The sequence below is a fragment of the Dermacentor andersoni genome, chromosome 8 (assembly GCF_023375885.2).
Source record: "Dermacentor andersoni chromosome 8, qqDerAnde1_hic_scaffold, whole genome shotgun sequence".
NCBI classification, from domain to species: Eukaryota; Metazoa; Arthropoda; class Arachnida; order Ixodida; family Ixodidae; genus Dermacentor; species Dermacentor andersoni.
Window position 1 is genome coordinate 67,476,745 of NC_092821.1, and position 16,676 is coordinate 67,493,420.

The following is a 16,676-nucleotide window of genomic DNA, read 5'->3' on the forward strand; positions in this document are numbered from 1 at the left end:
GCGCTCCCAATTTTTTTACAATACTTACTACTGTATAACATATAAAAACGTTCACAATGTTATGATGCTATTATGTTGTTGTTTACATTTGTTGTTATTGCTCTACATATTGTATTTGCTAATGTATTAATTTTCCATGTTCTGTGCGTACTCCTTTCATTATGCTGATGTTTATTTCTTTCCCGATTCCGTAGTAATATGTTACCGTATTTCCCCCCTTACACTATGCCTTCTCGAAGGCCTGTAAGGTACATGTAAATATATTGTGAAGAAGAAGACGCGCCTCGCGGCACAGACACATCGCCAACGCGCGGCTCGGCTCCGCTCGCGCTGTCGATTACTGTCGCCTTTTTTGGACAGTGCTTCGGGCTGTCTCGCCGTTCCCGGTCGCTGCGCTTTTGCCTTAGGAGCCGCCAATAAACCTCTTCTCAATTGGTGGAGGTGCTGGGACTCAAACCCCGTCGCTTGTAACCCTGGAGCTGCGATCAAGAACGCTATCGCCCGCCATGACCGACAGCTCATCCCAAACGGCGCCGACGCCACAGTCCGTCGCTTGCACCGGCGTTGCACGACAACGCGACCCCAAGATCTTCAGCGGTGTAGACGACGAAGATGTAGAAGACTGGCTGGCGTCATATGAACGGGTGAGCGCGCACAACAAGTGGGATGATCCAGCGAAGTTAACCCACGTCATCTTTTATCTGGCTGGTGTTGCCCAACTCTGGTTTCACAACCACGAAAGTGACTTACCCACATGGTCAATCTTCAAGACAACCTTTACAGAAGTGTTCGGCCGACCCGCTGTTCGCAAACTGCGCGCTGAACAACGCTTGCGCGCCCGAGCACAGCAGACGGCAGAAACATTCACGAGCTACATTGAAGACGTCGTGGACCTGTGTAAACGAGTCAACGCGGCAATGCCCGAAGCTGAGCGAATTCACCATATACTGAAGGGCATCGATGACGGCGCTTTCCAGATGCTTCTAGCCAGGAATCCGCGCACTGTGTCCGAAGTCGTCAGCCTATGCCAAAGTTATGATGAGTTACGCAAGCAACGCGCTTCGACTCGGCGTGCTCTGGGCAGCGACGACTTGGTGGCAAGCCTTGACAGCATGTACGACCCATGCTCATTACTTCAACGGGTCAAGGACTTCGTGCGTGAGGAAGTTGCCCGCCAACTTTCTTTAGTCCCCTTCACTCAGGAGCCCACCTCCCGTCTTCCAAACACGCTCCGCACTCTCATCTCCGAAGAGGTCGCTCAAGTTGTCCCTTCCGCACACCATCAGCCGCCTGCAGCCACGAATCTCAACTCTGCTCTGGCAGTGCAGCCTGTCGCGACTCCTCGCACCTATGCGCAGCCAGTCCTGCCTGTGGCTGCGCCTCTTACGTACGCGCAGGCAGTACGCAGGCCTCCGCCTGCGTCTTTCGCGACCCATTCCCAACCGGTGCCACCGGAAGCCCATGCTGCATCTTGGACCGCACCGAGAGCTAATCCTTGGAGGACGCCTGATAATCGTCCCATCTGCTATTCTTGCTGTACTCCTGGACACGTCGCCCGATATTGCCGACGTCGGCCTCAAGCGTTCGGCGACGCCTCTCGGCCCTTCCAGTACGGCAGCCAGCCCTTTCGCCAATACGCCACTCCTTCCCACCAACCGTATGCTCGTGCTGACCTTCCAGAATTTCCTTCGCGTCGCTCGCCATCCCCTCGCCGACGCTCGCTCTCCCCAATGCGTCGGCGACCCGCACCACCTGACCAGGAAAACTGAACGTCGCAGTTCACGAGGCAAGAACTGCGCCCCATTCGAACTGTCTAAGTCCTCGCGCCTGTCCTGCTAACGTGGTCGAAATTAGTGTAGAAGGTGTTCCTGCATTCGCTCTTGTGGATACCGGCGCAGCCGTTTCTGTGATAGCCGCCAAACTGTGCCGTTCGCTGCGCAAGGTGACCACGCCGCTTTCTGGACTGTCGCTTCGTACGGCAAGCGCTCAGCACGTCACTCCGCACGCAGCCTGTACGGTACGTGTGCTTATTCACGGCATTGTTTACATAGTCGAGTGCATTGTTCTTCCCACCTGCTCGCATGACGTCATCCTCGGATGGGACTTCTTATCCCGTCATAAAGCCGTGATCGACTGCGCACGCGCCGAAGTTGAATTTTTTCCTTGTGACGCACCGTCGCACGAAGATTGTGACCGCCCTTCTAAACTTACCGTGCGCGAGGACACAGATATTCCACCTGGCTCCTTCGCTCTCGTACCCGTCTCTTGCGATGCCATCACTGATGCAACGGTCCTCTTCACACCTTCCGACGTCTTCATGAGCCGTAAATCTCTCCGACTACCCTTCGCAACACTTGACATGGCTGGCGGCTGTAGCAATATATACTTCTGCAATCCCCACTGTGCGCCGATTACATTGCTCGTTGGTGAATGCCTTGGCATCGTGGAACTCCTCGACTCTTCGTCTTTGGTTAACGTCCCCGGAGACTCTTTTGATGTCGACTCCGGCCAGTCGTCTTCGATTTCCGCGCTTGAAGAGACGTCCAAGGATGCATTCTCGAGTGCCATCGCCGATACCCTCACACCTGCCGAACGCGCCGACCTTCTTGATCTCCTGCACCACTTTAGAAGTTCATTCGACGTTTCACAACCTCACCTGGGCCGCACGTCGGAAGTGCAGCACTACATTGACACCGGTTCACATCAGCCGTTACGTCAACGACCCTACCGCGTCTCGGCCGAAGAGCGTCGTGTCATTACCACCCAAGTCGAAGATATGCTGCGCCGTGACGTTATTCAACCTTCGCACAGTCCCTGGGCGTCGCCTGTCGTTCTTGTTCGCAAGAAGGACGGGTCTATTCGCTTTTGCGTCGACTACCGTCGGCTAAATAAGGTAACGCGCAAAGACGTCTATCCTTTGCCGCGCATCGACGACGCCCTCGACAGTCTTCAGGGAGCAGAATTCTTCTCGTCCCTTGACTTGCGTTCGGGGTACTGGCAGGTACCGATGGCTGCAGCCGATCGCCAGAAAACCGCATTCATTACGCCTGACGGCTTATATGAATTTAACGTAATGCCGTTCGGGCTTTGTAACGCCCCTGCCACCTTTGAACGACTCATGGACAACACGCTGCGTGGCCTCAAGTGGTCCATATGTCTGTGTTACCTCGACGATGTCGTGGTTTTCTCGCCTGATTTTCCGACTCACCTGCTCCGCCTCAGACTTGTTTTGACCTGTCTAACGAACGCTGGCCTCCAACTCAACCTCAAGAAGTGCCGCTTCGCCGCGCGAGAGCTCACCATTTTAGGCCACGTTGTGTCCAAGCACGGCGTTCTACCCGATCCTGCAAAACTTCGAGCAGTCGCTGAGTTTCCGAAGCCTCAGACCATCAAAGAACTTCGGAGCTTTGTGGGCCTATGCTCATATTTCCGGCGCTTTGTTCGGAATTTCGCATCGATCATGGCGCCATTGACTCAGCTTCTGCGCGGTGACACCACCCTCTCCTCCTGGTCCCCTGCATGTGACTCCGCCTTCGCTACGCTGCGTCGTCTTCTCACCTCCCCACCTATTCTTCGCCATTTCGACCCGTCGGCTGCAACTGAGGTACACACAGATGCCAGCGGGGTCGGTCTCGGCGCCGTCCTCGCCCAACGAAAGCCAGGCTACCCCGAATACGTAGTCGCCTATGCGAGTCGCACGCTGACGAAGCCTGAGGCCAATTACAGCGTGACCGAAAAAGAGTGCTTGGCCTTAGTATGGGCACTTGGCAAGTTCCGACCATACCTGTACGGGCGCCCATTCGACTTGGTCACAGATCACCACGCGCTTTGTTGGCTTGCCAACTTGAAAGATCCCACTGGCCGCCTGGCCCGTTGGGCATTACGCATCCAGGAGTACGATATTCGCGTCGTATACCGCAGTGGGCGAACACACTCCGACGCCGACGCTCTGTCTCGTTCACCTTTACCTCCAGACTCGGCCTGCGGAACAACTTCCGCACACTCCATCTCATCTCTCGACATGGACTCCTTTGCCACCGCACAACGTCGTGACCCGTGGATCGCTTCTCTTTTCGACTATCTTTCTGGATCATCGACCATGCCTGTATCCCGAACCCTCCGACGCCAAGCAGTTCATTTTGCCATTCGTGACCAGCTGCTCCACCGACGCAATTACTCTCCTGAAGGCCGTCGGTGGCTTCTGGTGATTCCCCGCAGCTTAAGGTCACACATATGTGCCGCTTTCCACAACGATCCACAGTGTGGCCACGCCGGAGTCTTCAAGACGTACGAACGAATTCGCCACCGCTACTACTGGCGCGGCATGTACAATTTTGTACAAAAGTTTGTTCGGTGCTGTCTTGACTGTCAACGCCGCAAATCGCCGCCTTTACGCCCGTCTGGTGCCTTGCAGCCGCTCCCGTGCCCTGCCACACCCTTCGATCGCGTCGGCATCGACCTATACGGCCCGCTTCCTATGACGCCAGACGGCAATCGGTGGATCGTAGTTGCTGTCGACCACTTGACACGCTACGCCGAAACTGCTGCTTTACCAAGTGCTACGGCACGGGATGTAGCCTTTTTCGTTCTACATCGCTTCGTGCTTCGACACGGCGCACCTCGAGAACTCCTCGGTGATCGAGGTCGCGCCTTCCTCTCCGAAGTCGTCAAAAGTTTGCTCTCGGAATGCCGCATTATTCATCGGACAAGCACGGCATACCACCCCCAGACTAACGGACTCACAGAGCGATTTAACCGCACACTTGGTGACATGCTGTCGATGTACGTGGCATCTGATCATGGTAACTGGGACCGCATCCTTCCATTCATCACGTTCGCGTACAACACCGCGATCCAGGCCACTACGGGATTTTCACCTTTCTTCCTCCTGTATGGCCGCCAGCCTACGCATACCATCGACACGCTCCTTCCATACCGTTCTGACGCCTCCGAGTGTCTACCTGTGTCCGACATCGCCCGACAGGCCGAAGAATGCCGCCAGCTAGCGCGCTCCTTTACGGCCGAGCAACAGCAGCGCCAGAAAGAAAACCGCACCGACACGCTTCCGAACACCACCTACGCTCCAGGCGTTCTTGTGTGGTTGTCTGTGCCTTTCCAGACTCCGGGGCTTTCCTCGAAACTCGTCCCAAAATTCGAAGGGCCTTACCGAGTCTTGGAGCAAACATCTCCGGTGAATTTTCTAGTTGAGCCACTGTCACCACCTGACGACTTGCGCCGGCGTGGACGTGACATTGTCCACGTCTCGCGTCTGAAGCCCTACCACGACCCTCTGCCTCCTGATTCTTAAGGCGCCAGGATGGCTCTTTTTGTCCGGGGGGGAGATTGTGAAGAAGAAGACGCGCCTCGCGGCACAGACACATCGCCAACGCGCGGCTCGGCTCCGCTCGCGCTGTCGATTACTGTCGCCTTTTTTGGACAGTGCTTCGGGCTGTCTCGCCGTTCCCGGTCGCTGCGCTTTTGCCTTAGGAGCCGCCAATAAACCTCTTCTCAATATAAATAAAGAAATAAATATGGCCTCCTGCTCGGGTAGAGCGTAGCTTTACAGTAGCACAATTTAAAAGTGAACTAGATGAAAGGCAGAATAAATCAGGCCTTCTGAGCCAATTTAGGAAAGTGATAAGGCTTGTAGATGGTTTTCCATTTTGTTTATTTCGCAACTTGGCATTATGTCATGATCATGTAGCTATCGTGTGCTAAGTGTTACAGATATCAATTAATCAAAGCCAGTTCTCCCTTCGCCTTCCTGATCTGTGGAAGCTTTAATTCATGATTACTTAGCTTCATTACATAAACTCTGTTTGTGTCTATTTGCACGGAGACATTGTTGAAAGAGTCCTGGTGCTTGTCCAGATTAATGTGAACCTTGTGTTTCAGGGTTTCCCTTCAGATAGGGGGTTGTCAGATTATTTCAATTTGTATAGTTTGGCGATAAGTGGCCTGCATGTGGCGCTTGCGGCATTGTGCAGGGCTGACAAAGGTCGCTCCTTGGAGCTTGTCATCTTGCATCTATACAGTCAAGTCAGAGCCCACCTATAAAGATGCTTTTGGCCAGAAGATCTTAGTTCTCGGAACCTGCATCCCGATGGCTTGGAGGAATGCAAGCATCAAGCCAGCCGAGCTGCATCGAAACACTCAACGTCCTGATGCGCCGTCTGGTAGCAGGGGTGTTGTGCCTGACAATCCCTCAGAAAAAAGATGCTTCACCGGCAGACATGTGGCTATCATGGGCGCTGATCACGTCTCATCGTTCACTCAAGGAAGCTCAATCAGCGTTGCCCGAGTCATAGAACAGGCAGTCACGCTCCAGATCTTCAGCTTTTCGAGCACCCAGAAATGACAGCTCATTTCAAGATAACAATGTCACCCTCTCCTGAGCGTCACAAAGAGACCACTGATTGATGACAGGGTCATTGTCAAGAACCCACAGAGAAAGGCGTGATCCTTCTGCACCTAGCTAAGTCTATACCGATGCCAGCAGCCACGGAATCAGTGCAGTACTGGCACAGCACCAGCACAGCAACGACCATATTACCACTTACGCCAGCAGACACCTCCCAATCTTCAAGCATAACCATTCCATCATTGAACTCGAGTTCTGGCATTAGTTTGGGCAGTTGCAAAGCTACGCCTATTATTATATGGCCGACCCTTTTAAGTCATCACACACCAGCACGGACATTGCTGGTTGTGCTCACAGAAAGACCCTACAGGTCGACTTCCTCACTGGGCGTCACGCTGACTAGGATATTCGTATTCTGTCATTTACAAATCTGGCTGTCTCCACAAGAACACTGATTGCCTGTCTCGTTACCCGGTCAACGAGCCTGACGACACTGTCTGTAGCACCGCCGATGGCATTTTCTCTGTGTCTGCCTTCCCTAACAACGCCGATGAGCAGTACTGAGACCTATCACTTCGAGCACTCATTGAGCATCTGCACTCTTCACCTAACAATGCCTCTCTTGGCCGGTATGTCCTCCAGGTTGGCATTTTCTAACGAAGGAACTGCTCCCATGGCTGGTCTCATTATCTTCTTGTCATGCCCAAACTTCTACAACACACTCTGCTCTTTGAGTTCTATGATGAATCTACTGCAGGACACCTTGGGGTATCTCTAAGGTACAACACCATCCGCTGCCGCTTTTATTGGTCCGGTCTCACTCGCTCCATCCGGTAACACGTTGCTGCCTGCGCTTTCTGCCAGCACCAGAAAGAGCCTCAGGCGCTACGTGCTGATCACTGTCTCTGCAGAATATTTCTTCCATGCTGGATTAGAGCTCCTTAGCCCTTTTACCACGTCATCCACTAGAAACAAATGGGTAGCCGTTGAAAATGATTACGCCACCTACTAAGGGTGGCGCCAATCACACGGGCTCTCCTGACCAGTTGGGCCACTGACATTGCACTTTTTCTTGCATAACATTATCTTACTCCACGGCACCTGCAACAGTTATCACCGACATTGTGCGTTCCTGCTCCACAGAACACAAGCTGACCACCTCACACCATCCTCAAACCAACAGACTGATGGAGTGGTTGAACCGTACCCTCACAGATATGCTGTCCATGTACGTTTTTAAGGACTGCTATGCCTGGGACATTGCCCTTTCTTACATTACATTTGCCTATAATTCTCGGCATGACGCTGCCACAATTTCTCTATTTATAGTACGGTCACAAACCAACCTTGCGACTGGATACGGCATTTCTTTCTGAACCTCCTCGACAGGCGAGTATGCGCAGTGCCATCGCCTTGGCCAACCAATCTTGCCAACTTGCCGGTGTTCGACTGACGGCATCGCAAGCCACTCAGCAGCAACTGTACAATGCCTGCCACCGTAACGCACAGTTTTTCCTTGGTGTGCACATGTTCCTGTGGTCACTCTCTCGTCATGCTCGACTTTCAGAGAAGCTTCTTTCCTGATTTAGACAAGGTCCTGCCACATGCTCCACCAGGTGACACCAGTGATCTACGAAATTGCTCCCGTCAGCTCAACATCACCCTCTAGTAGGTCATCCAGTGATGTTGTGCATGTCAGTAGGCTCAAGGCCTACTACAGTGCTTCTGAGCCAAGCCTTTAGTTGCACCGGGCTGGCACTTTTACTGACGAGGGTAGAGCTATGGTAGTACTATGATAGTACTGTGGTGGTAGTAGGGTAGTAGTTACAATGCAAAAGAGGCCAGCGGTGTCAAGACGATGATTAAAGGCTAGCTCGGGCTGTTGCCTTTTGGTGAAGTGCAGCATATTCATTTTGTAAATATACTTGCATATAGCTTCTCGTCTGCATTTTTCTGTGTAACAATATCATTGAATGCGAGCTCATACTTCTTCCAGTCTTCCAAATTTGCAGCTTCGTCTCAAGCTACACGGTGTTGTGCTCTGTCAGCACTATCATTTACAAACTGGGCTGTCTGCTGCTTTGGGCTGCTTCTACGGCAAATTTTCCACATTGTTTCCGCACTCACCCAGAGAGAGAAATGGCAGAAAGGGAGGTGCCGAGGCACCACTTCACCTTTCACTTCTAGCCCTTTTTCTTTCACTTTCTCTTTCTCTCTCCGGATCCATATGAAGTGCCATTATGAGTGGTGCAGATGCAATGCAGCTGGCGCCTCTTGCGCGAAGCTACGATGCTCTCCGTGGCTTTGCAAGATGCACTGCGCGGAAATGGTGGCACATTCGAAGTCTAATAAGGCAACCTTTCCACCCTGTCTTAACACTGTTCGTTTAAAGGGAACTTGGCAATGCAAATGTCAAGCACAGTCTGAAAACCCCATCCAGAAGAGATAACTGATAGTTGCGACTAAGGTGCTATGATAATAACATGTTGTTATATATGGATTCTTAAAGCTAAGCTTTCTTTGCATGTTCCTTCGAATTTTTTACTGCTGCTACTGCCTTACAAGCCACTTCGAGCAGTGGCTGAAAGTGTGCATGTACATGGCAGGAGCGACGTAGAGAGGAAAGGTGATGCAAGAGGCTTGTTTCAACTTTTACATTGTGCCGCATTTGCACAACACCCTCTGGGTCATCACCAGATAAGCCTCTTGACAGCTGTAGTTATCCGTGAACCCCCCCCCAAAAAAATAATTGCAGAAACTGCAGCGGTTTTTACTCTTCTATTAACGCGCTAGTTCCGAAGGGAGATAGACAGAATGCAGAGGATGGGTAGAACCTACGCAGTTGGGAAACGAGTGAATAACAGCCTTGCCCCTCTTCACTCTCAGTTTCCATACAGAGGAGGGAGAGGAAGGTGGGAGAGGGAAAAAGTGAAAAAGGAAAAGCAAAAACGACAGCACTAGCTCGCAAACTAAAGGTACAATACTTTAAATTACTGCTATTTCGGAAATATAAACACGACGCATATTTGCCAAGTGAACAACTGGCGCGGGGTGCGTACACGCCATGCTTCATTACGTCACCATAGGGTCTAGGCGACAAAACAGAAGCAGCAGCATGTGAAATCAACCCTTCTGTGCTCATGGCGGTAGCTTTGCGGCTACGGTCAAGGTCGCAGGTTCAATCCCGACTGCAGCAGCTGCATTTCGACCAGAGTGAAATGCAAAAACGCTTTTGCATTTAGATATAAGTGCACGTTAAAGTGACCCTGAAACAATTTTCACGATTTTGTAGAAATGTGCTGAGTTGTTGGAGTTGGCACTTGTGATAATTGGGTGACAAAAAGTGTGTAATTTATTATAAGGTTTTAAATATTTACTATCGCGCTCCGTATAATCTACAACACACGACGCTTTGCCATGCGCTTTTGTGTTGTAGCTCATTCTGAGCGTAATTGTGCTTCACTACCAATCACAGCACGCCACTCCTCTTGAGTTTTCAGCCTCCCCTGACCAAGTGACTTGAGGTGACCACATGGTGCCACAAAGCGAGCTGTAATAGTTGTTTGTAATAGTTGAAATGTAAGTTAATTTGTTTCTACAAAAAAGAAAGTACCAGAAAGAGAATGCACAAGGACAATTTATGGCTACACTTAAGCACTTCCGGCATACAATAAATGTTGTCTGCTTGTGTTGCAACTGTATCGTATCTGGTGCAACGCTGGCTTCGCATCTATGGCACGTGTGACGTGACAGATATCGGTATCGCCCATGACACATGGTGGCGAGGGAACACACCCTCTCCCACTTGGTGTATATATACACGGCTGTTGAATAAACGGGGACGCTTTCCGCTCCCCTTGCTTGGAGCCTCTGGTCATGTCCTGCCTGCGGCACCACACGATACAACAACATGCTCCATTATGATGTGAGCTGCGCGGTCGGTGTTGGTCTGAATCTGTATTTTCGCAAGCAATACAGTTCACCCTTGCATTATGGGCTGCAAACGTAGCGATTGGCAACATGTCAAGCTGCAATATCATGCTCCTCAGCAAGGCAAACATGTGAGCGAAGTGGCTGCACCAGCACCATCGGCACCAGCATCTGTGCATTTGCGGCCATCACGTCACACTGAAGGATTACCATATACCACAACAGTGTCTCGTATGTGCGACATTTCATGTAAACCCAAGCAGAAGCGGACTGGGCCTGGCGTTTTATTGGACGAGTGGAAGCGCAAATGTGAACGCCCTGCATGGTGCAGCCACTTGGTAGCAGAGTGCTCAACCACAGAACTAATATAGCAGTAACCAAGTGCATTGTATTTTCCTGCCGGTGTGAATTTTTGGTAGGAACTTAGCCATGAACATGTTTTTCTAAATGTTTAAAATTTTTTAGGCTTGGTTACAGCAAGATTAGCTCTTCGTTTCGCTGGTTCAGCTCTGCACCACCAGGTGCTTCGACCATGTGGACTAATCAGGTCGCTCAGATACGTCTATCCTTCATTACAGCAATAGTAGTATGGGGAGGGGCTTTAGGCCTCCAGCCACCCATCAAAGCATCCAGCTCACCCGTGGTTACCGAAATATCAGACACACTTGGTGCTGCTACAGGATGCTCACAACGTACACTGCTTCGATAGCTCGCCTTTGGAACCGACTGCCAGGCAGCTGGTAGAGAGGTTATAGAGGCTTCGCACACTGGCTCCAAGACAACCAGAAGTAGACAATATGACGTCCCATCATGAGGCAAAGCCACTGAAGGTGGAGCTAAAGGCCGATCACTCGGCAAATGAGTTTAGGAGAAAATGCATGGCTATGGAGGAGGGTAACATGTAATTGTCTGTAGCTCTCTTAATATGAGATGCTTCACACAAATTGTGGTACGAACGTTTACTGTACCCTATGTGTCTACAAAACTTCTTTGAACCACTCAAAAAAAATTTAACGGTGTTTTTATAAGCCAACACTGCGATCTAATTACAAGGCACACTGTAGTGGGAGAACACCTGGGGTTCTTCAACATGCACCTGAAACATGGGAGTTCTCGAATTTCGATCCCATCAAAATGTAGCCAGGATTCAATCCCATGACCTCATGTGCAGCAGCCCAACACCATAGCCACTAAGCAACCACAGCAGGTCCTGAACCGTTTCAGCGACCCTTTAAAGAACACAAAGGTGTCAAAATTCGTAGTCTGCCACTATGGCATGCTTCATAATCTGATTGTAGTGTTGACACATACAGCCCCATAATTATATTTATGTTTAACACATCTGGCCATGAGAGGGAATGACAACACTCAAACCTCTTGTAAGTCATGAACAGTGACGTACAACTCAAGGTATGGGTTCCTGTAGTAACGGAGGTGTGACCAAACTTTATCAAAGGTGTGCAATGTTAGCAAGCAAGAGTGCAAGCCCTAAACCCTTGTTGGTAAGATTGCTGGCAAATTAGAGCATGAACTTATGTGAAGAAAATGTGCAGGGACCATAGATGATGACTATCGATGTAAGCGAAGCCTAAAGGAATGAAAGCGTGAACAAACAAAAGAACAAGCAAATAAAAGAACAAGAAAGAGCAAACGAATGTTTTCCTCGCAGAGTCCGATCACCAACCATTACAGACCTCCAACTAAAAACATAATGATTGAAAGAGCCAAAGAAATTCACTTCAAAATATTTCGTTGCAGCCACACGTCCATGTCAGAATGAAATGCAGAGTACACCACACTGCTACACATAAAGCCCAGAGCAAGTGGCAAAGTTTCAATAATATACCACCGTAAGAGCAATATACGAACAGTTGCCGATCACAACTCAGACAAACACCGAGACATCTAAGCATACCTGCAGGCTTGCAGAGCTATTTCTGATGCTGAAACAACTTAAGCGATTGTTTCGGCCGACTGGCATTTCCTATGTAGGAGACCTAATCTATTCTAACACTTTCACCACCACTCACTGACATCGCTTGTGGTGCAGCAACTGCATTGTACAGATAGACACAGTCTTATCACAATGAGTCAGACACTGAGGATGCAACTGGCAAGTGATAGTGCACCCGACACAATATATGCTGAAAAGCAGCAGTATTCCCACAAGGAAATTACTCACAGCTGTGGATGTTCAGTCACAGTTCGCAACATAATTATATCTGTATGATTGTCACGGGACAGCTCTACACAAATTTTCTGGATTCTTCTACTGTTTCTTTTGTGATGACATCAGGCGCCAAGGGCACTACAGTTTATAAGAGTTCTGGCCTAGACAATATTATATTGGCATTTAATGCTTTGCAGGAACTTCCAACAGACAACTGGTCGGCCTTACTGGCCTAGATCTGAAGATGCCTTGCCACCTGTATAGCACAACAGTGATCGGGTGTCACGCATCACTCAAACGACACCTAATTCAATCTTCCTTTACTGGAGCAGCTCAAGTATTAGAAGCATCAGAATTCCTTGCGCAAATGGACGTACATACCTGATTCTGGACTGAGCGAACCAGCAGCAATCAGCACTTGCAGCTAATTGTTGTCAACGGTGCAGAGATGGGCTATATTTCTTGACGGGCACAACTAAGATCAGCAGAAGCTGTAACGACAGCAGTAGCACAGTAAAACAAATTAGACAAATGATGGTACAACCATCCAGGGATATGTGCCTTGAGCACTTCACCGCGTAACTGTCGCAAAGTGAAAAAAAAAAAAAATGTGCTCCTCGCGCAACAAGGAAAAATGTTCTTTTAGCTGTAAACTCTCGAATGAGTAGCGTTCGTCCGGGTAGCTCGTAATAGATGTCCTAAAAACAGCAGACAAAATTAAGGCAGACAGACTACCTGTGTAATATACCGTATCTGTGTAATTACAATGTCGACCACGGATGCAACGTTACGCGCATGACATATTGTTACAAGGCGGGGGCCGTCTATTTAGAAGGCTCGGCACTAAAGCACTGGATGGAGCGAGGCCGCTACAGCAAAAACAAAGTCCTCTTCACCCGCTCCTTTTCTTCTTTGTGTGTACAAGCGTGCCGCTAGAACATGAACAAAAAAAACAACGGACGTAGGCACTCGTTTACCTAAGGAGGTGGCCGTAAGCGACAGCAGCAGGGAAGTTTGTGCCCGCTCACCACATGCGTAAACACAGCATGACATCGTGTACTAGAGTACGGCTAGTGCACGGAGGAAGGAAACTAAGGAGAGGCCCTGACGTCACTCTTTGTGAAGCAAAAGTGAAGCCGGAATTAGGCGTTGCTCATGGCGATGCTCCGCCTTTTGGGCCACCCTTCTCTCTTGTTTACATCTTTCGCGAAACCACGCCGCGCTGCGCGTGGTGTCGCGCGCGGAGCGCGCGCGCTCGCGCAACATCTGGCAGAGCACGGTGCAGGTAACACAGCGCAACAAGACACGGTGACTAACGCAAACCCGCCCACTCAGCGCCTTTGCCACGGCCCGAAACCTACCAGAGCAACACGTGTAAGCGCTCAAAACCATAACAACGCCGCCATTGTGGCCCAAAAGGCGTGGCCGTACAACAAAAAAAAGATAAAAGAGCAGCAAAAAATGAGAACCTACTACGTCATTTCCGCCACACTTTTCTCCTAGCGCGCGGAGGGGGTAGGGCCTCTCCTTAGTTTCCTTCCTCCGTGGGCTAGTGGGTCGCGCCATGCTCGCACGAGCTACTGATCTCCAGACCTGCACACATCTCCCTGTTCCAGCACGCCCTTTTGCCGCTAGGGACAGCACGTACGAGCAGAGTGGCGCTAGCTATAACCTGTTCGCTGTCGTCTGCTTCTGTGATCTGTTCAGCGCTCGTGTTGCCATTTCGACAGGCACAATGCGCTTGTATTGGCGGTAAATGAATAAATTCACAAATATACAAAATAAAACAGTTATTTGCGAATGCTTTGCGTTTGAATAGCGAAACTAAAAGAAGAGGAGCGGCAAGAAATGTAAACAACGAGCGTAGGTGGCAACTGCAATGCTATAGATCGACAGCATAAATTTCCCTTTCCTAGCCTCCGTAAGAGACGGGAAAAATTGTTTTAAAAGATTCATAGGATAATCTAGCCTTTTTGCGTTGATTACAAATAGCCTAATGTCGTAGATGACATTAGGATTTACTGATGTGTGCCATAGCGAAAGGCAGATGATCTGGTAAAAGTATAGTAAATGTATTCACGAGTAAGTCCTCCGCCCCATATGTGCAATAGGTTGGTCGATTCTGTTTCAAGGAAAGGTGAGCATATCTTGTTTTTATTGTCGTTGGATGTCTAGTTCAGTAGAAAGCTTGCAAAAGCGATTCAAGTGCTTTAATATACGTGCTGCTCTACAGGCCTTAAATCGTGTCACGGAACTCTTTTCAAACTGTAAAGCTAGCTTTTCTGCGTAGTACGGCGGTAGCATAATGGTGGTGCTTAAGATACGTACGCAGTGAAGCTGTGTGCGTAATTCACTTTTTCAACTCACGATCGGATTCACGGACAACTTTTAAGAATTAAAATGAGTGGTAATCGTTCTGTCGTCGAACATACGGTGGTTTCAAGTTTCTAAATTAAGAGTGCAGAAACAAGTTTTACGACGTGTACAATGAAACTGTTGTGTACTTTTCGAACTCTATAAGCAATGTGATTTATAATAATTTGCTTGAAAAAGGCAATAGGAGCAGCTATTTAACGCTATTTTAGAGAGGAGCGGACTACACGCCTCGACATTTTTTTAGGCTCGGGCAGTCAACTTTTGGTGCCATATAAGTGACCGATCAAAGCCAGTGTCACTGTGTTAGCAAAAATCATCAACTAGACAAGCAAATGTAAAAGTTAGCACAGCGAAACGCAAACGCCCTCCGCTCCCAGGGACGGAAGAAGAGTGTAATGTACCGCAAGACATCCTAGACGAAATTCTGCGCCTCACGCGAGAAAACCTACAAAGTATTCTTACCCTAGCGAATCGTGTAGAGGTTGTCGAAAACAAAGTCGCCATAAAAATTAAAAACAAAGCTAGTCAGCCACAACAAATGGACACGACTACGTACCCATCGGCGGCAATAAATTCCTCCCAAAACCATCATGGCTAACACGACACGGGATACTTTAGAAATTTGGCAGGGGAATTGCGCTAGCTACGCGAAACGCAAATCCTCGCTGCAACAGTACCTCAAAATTCAACGACAAAGGCCGCACGTAATACTATTACAGGAAACCCTATGCGAAACCCTTACGCTCTCAGGGTACTGCACCGCCTCAAAAAGAGGAGGGGACAACAGTAGAGGCATCGCCACGCTCGTTAGTAGAAAATTCGCGCACATCGTTTACGAGGTCCTACCGAAAAACAGTCACATCGAGGCGATCCTAATCGAGCTCGTTTCTAACCGATTCTTAAAACAAAGTTTTTTTGTACTAAACGTCTACAGTTACCCCACGCACTACAACCAATCCTTCCACGCGATCCTTACTAAAGCCACGTCATTGGCACGAAACTCATCGGTCATTATCGCAGAGGACTTGAACGTCCCCCACCCGTCGTGGGGTTACCCCACAATCAAGCCTAGCGGCAACAACCTCTCGCGCGCAATAGACGACCTGTCCCTCACCCTGGTGACGAACCACAGGTTCCCCGCCAGATTGGGTACGTCGACGCAGCGCGATACTACTCCTGACCTCACGTTACTCCGAAATGTTGCAAACTACACATGGACGAACACGCAAGAGAACCTGGGCAGCGATCACTTCGTCATACGCACAGAAATACCGAACAGGACGGCCCCACCGCGATCTTTCACCCCCACAGACTGGGATACCTTCCGTAAGTTACGGAAGGAAGATACGAATATATGACTCCTTCGCGGAAATCCTCTCTGCGATAAAGGGCGACGTAACCAGAGCCACGAAAACCATACGGACGGAACTGGAAGTCCCAAGGGTTGACCCTCACCTCGCACACTTACTCGAGGCCAAGGCTTCGATACTTGCGCGATGGAGAAAGCAACGTCTCAACAGACGCCTGCGGAAACGCATCGCGACCCTCAACCAAGATATAGACGAATACTGTACGGAGCTCACAAGACTCCAATGCCACGAACTCTGTTCGGCAGTCGACGGCCGCATGCGGACAGGAGGTAAGTGGAACCTCCTGAAACGCATGTCCAAACGAAGGATAACCAAACCCACGCGCTGGACCGACTTCTACACTCACATAAAGGGAAAGAGGGAACGGAAGAGACCTGGAGCCCGGGAGGCTCCCTGGGAGACATGGAGCACGCATTACAGTCTGCCCTAGATGCCACGGAAGAGTACCTACTAAACACAGGAATGAAAC

General features: G+C 49.8%; 1 protein-coding gene across 8 annotated transcripts in view; it reads right to left on the minus strand.

Annotated features, from left to right (window-relative positions):
• LOC126526739 (uncharacterized) overlaps nucleotides 1-13,536 on the minus strand; it is a 59,068-nt gene extending 45,532 nt beyond the window's left edge. For 3 of the 8 annotated variants that reach the window (XR_011896021.1, XM_072289766.1, XM_072289765.1), the window contains exons 1-3: nucleotides 13,439-13,536; nucleotides 12,843-12,952; nucleotides 8,536-8,677 (exon numbers count right to left, since the gene is read on the minus strand). The gene's annotated coding sequence lies outside the window, so the exon portion shown is untranslated. The other 5 variants (XM_072289769.1, XM_072289768.1, XM_072289767.1 and 2 more) reach the window with 3 other exon arrangements.
• Between the last annotated feature and the right edge of the window lie 3,140 nt (nucleotides 13,537-16,676).